The sequence below is a fragment of the Mauremys mutica genome, chromosome 13 (genome assembly GCF_020497125.1).
Source record: "Mauremys mutica isolate MM-2020 ecotype Southern chromosome 13, ASM2049712v1, whole genome shotgun sequence".
NCBI lineage: Eukaryota > Metazoa > Chordata > Testudines > Geoemydidae > Mauremys > Mauremys mutica.
The window spans coordinates 33,443,122-33,446,723 of NC_059084.1; positions in this window are offsets into that span (position 1 = coordinate 33,443,122).

A 3,602-nucleotide genomic window follows, 5' to 3' on the forward strand; every position below is an offset into this window, starting at 1 on the left:
ACCGGGCTGCACTTCGGCGGCGGGTCCGGCTTTGGCGGTAATTCGGCGGCGGGGGGCCCCGCCGTGGGTCTTCGGGGCACTTCGGCGGTGGGTCCCGGAACGGAAGGGCCCCCCGCCGCCGAAGACCCCGGGCCCTCGGAATCCTCTGGGCGGCCCTGCCGTGCCCTTCTCCCCTGTCTCTCACTGTGACCCCCAACCCCCACCTGTCACCTCTTCCCCAGCCCCTGGAGACACTAACCTGCCCACTGCTGTGGGCACCTTTCTGGGAGCTCCCTCCTGCCCCCACATGTGCCCTCCCGCTGCAGGGCACCCCCCAGGGCTGAGCACAGCACCTAGTGCTGCCCCCCAGGTCTACACAGAGGTATCCCCTCCCAGCTCCTGCCTGCCATGCCCTGCTCACACCCCCAGGGACACTGGCTCCTTTTTAGCCCAGTCCTACTCTGAGCCCCACCCCCCGCCAAGCCCCCATCAGCTGCCCCCCAGCTCCTAGCCCCTCTCCAAGCACCTCCCTTGGTCCCATCAGCTGCCCCCAGAGCCCCCTGCCCCTCTCTGAGTGTCTCCCCCCGGGAAGTTCAGGAACAGCCTCCTCAAGCGAGCTGAGGGGCAGAGAATCCTTCCCAGGGGCTTGCCAGGGGGGGGGTGTCTTGCCCCCATGCTTGAGGCTCACAGACCCCCACATGTAGGGTGAGGAAGAGATTTCCCTCAGCGTCAGATTGGCAGAGACTCGGGGGAGTGGGGTTCATCCCCCTTGGCAGCTGGGGCACTTGCTGGTTTGTACTGGAGTAACTAGGGGGGCTCTGGGATCTGACATCTGTAACTCAGCATTTGGGGGCATCAGTGACTCAGCCCCAGGGGCTGGAGCTGTCACGGGGGGTGGGGGGGCAGGGGCTATGGCCAGATGAGATGATCAGGATGGTTCCTTCTGGCCTCAAAGTCTCTTGAGTTTATCCTCCCCGGCCCCATTTCCCTCTGAGAGCCTCCCCAGCCCTCGGGATGCCCTGCTGCTGCCCCCAGTATCTGGCCTGGGTGGTTGACCTGGCAGGGGCTGCGGAAAATGGCTCGTAGCGATGCCAAGATCTTGGTGCCCCCCAGGTCGGCCTGGAGCTGCTGGACGTGCTGCAGAGACTTGGCCATGGTCTGTTAGGTGTATCCCACGCTCTGCCTGCAGGGGGTGCCAAGGGGTCAGGGACAGCAAGACTGAGCAACACCCCAACCCGAGCCTGCCCTGCCCCCAACCCAGGGTCACCCCAACCCCAGCCAGTCCTACCCCTAACCAGCCCCCTCCCTGCACTGCCCCTCTGACTCCCGGGTAGGACTCGAACCGAGACCCAAAGCCGCAGATGTTGAAATAACAGCCGAGGGGCAAACTCTTCAACAGCAGGACCAGGGTCTCCTGGGGATGGACAGATGGACGGAGTCAACCCCTTGGTCCAGCCAGCCTGGTCTCCCCCCCCCCCCGAGCTCTGCCCCCTTCCTCCCCCAGTTCTGCTCCATGGGCATAGCCAACCTGGGCTGCTCCCCCTGCCCCGGCTTTGCACCACAGCCTCAGCCAGCCTAGGCTGCCCCCTGCTTCTGCCCCATCCAGCCTGGGCTGCTCCTGCCCCACTCTATCCCCTGCTTCTCCCCCCGTTCCCCCGGCTCTGCCCCACGGGTCCAGCCAGCCTGGGCTGCTCAGTCCCCAGCCCAAACCATCAGTTAACCCATAACCAAATCTAGTGTTCTCCCTTGAACCATTGTTGGTTCCCCACAAGAAACCCCTCCCCACGCTCGTGTGTGTCCCGCTGCCTGGATCCAAACTCTGCCTCAGATCCACTGGGACTGGGAGTCCATCTTCTCCTGACTGATCATGCTGGGTCTCTGCCTGTCTCCAGCACTCAGGACCCTGAGCTACCACCGTCACCTGGGAACCCCGACCAGTTTAGACTTCAGGGAGCGGTGAGATCCCCCCTCCCCCTTGTTTTCTTTTCTACCTCAGGTGTAACTTCCTAACCCTGATTTGTTTGAGCAGGTCTAGTTTTCTATATATGACTTTTGTAACCTTTAGTAATGTCCGTTATGGTGGTTTAGCCTCCTTGTGCGGTTCTCACTATTCCGTAAATAACTTCTATGGTTCAGCTGGTTGCTTCTCTCTCGCTCTCTCTCTGAGCTTTACTCTCGTGTTTTTAGCTTCCCCCATTCACTCGGCAGCGACGCCTCTCGTACCTAAGCTAAAGATCCCTGCAGCACCCAAAATCTTGTGGGGTTTGCTCAGCAAAGGGGTTACTGCCAGTACAATTGTGATGTGAGAGTCGGGACAGGGACGTGCTGAACCTGGGATCTACGAGGGTGGCAGCCTGGAAGTGCTGCTCGACCCAGCCTGCTGCTGTACTTGTGGCACATAAGGGGGGGCAGCTTGGAAGTGCTGATTGACCCGGTCCACTCAGACTTGCTCTGTTAATGTGTGTGTGAATCTTCAGGCGGTTCTGGGCACTTGCAGCAGGGAGAAGTAGAGCTCTGTATGAAAACACAAGTGACACTACAGAGCCCCCCTCCCCCCAGAAACGTAACCCTAATAACTGAGCATACCCCAAAGTAACGGGCAAAGCTGGTAACACTGGGATTTCGGCACCTCTCTGGAGTTCAGCGCCAGGCAGGGCAGGAGGGGGTAGATCCGTATGATTCCTCACCCCCCCTGGCTGTGGGAGACCTGGGTCCATCCCCCCGTGCCTGCCTGGGAGACGGGATTTGAACCTGGGCTCCCCCGTGCAGGAGCGCGCGCTGACCACACTGCGGGGGTCGCCCCGGGAGCTGCCGTGAGGACCGGGTAAGGGGAGCTGTTGGGCCAGAGAGCAAGTGAGTGACTCGAGCCTGGTGCCTGCAGAGCTCCCCGGGGGAGCAAAGAGCAGGACCCCCGGCTGGTGAGTTACTGATCCAGAGAACAGCTCCGGCTGGAGCCTCCCCTGGAGCTCTGGGTTCAGGTGCTGCAGCCCAGTGACAGGCCCACGCTCCTGGCCTGTCTCCCCATCCAGCAGGGTGGGGAGCTGAACCGGGGCGACTGCTCAAAGCCCTGGGGTAAAAGCTATAAGGAGCCAGCTGGAGCTCAGAGCAAGCCCCTGGATCCGGCCTTGCGACAGCGGCTTGGAGCCTCCCCTGGGGCCGAGAACCTGGGCACCTGCTGGAGATGCAGGGCCTGGGGTCGTAGGCAGGGCTGTAGGGACCCTGGCAGCGAATAGTCAGGTGCAGCAGGAGCTCGCAGGGCTCGGCAGCTGCTGAGAGGGTTGGGGAACGCCCTGGAAGCCCGAACGTTGGACAGCAGAGCCGGAAGTGGGAGTTGGGCACCTGTCTGAATGGTAAGATCCTTTGCCAGCCGCCCTGGGCCAATGCCCCGTGTCTGCCCCCTGCACCCCACGTGCTCCCCGCTCTCCGGGGCTCCTCCTGGCCCCTGCTAGCCGGCCCAGTGTCTGGGTCCAGCTGCTCTGCCCCACCAGAAAGCCGGAGCTGGGAGTGCCAATGCACCCGCTCAGGGCAGGCAGTCCCTGACCCTGCTGGGAACCCAGTGCCCTGGGCAGCCGTGGGGAGCTCGGAGCCCCGGGACCCCAGCCAAAGCCAGGCAGACAGACAAA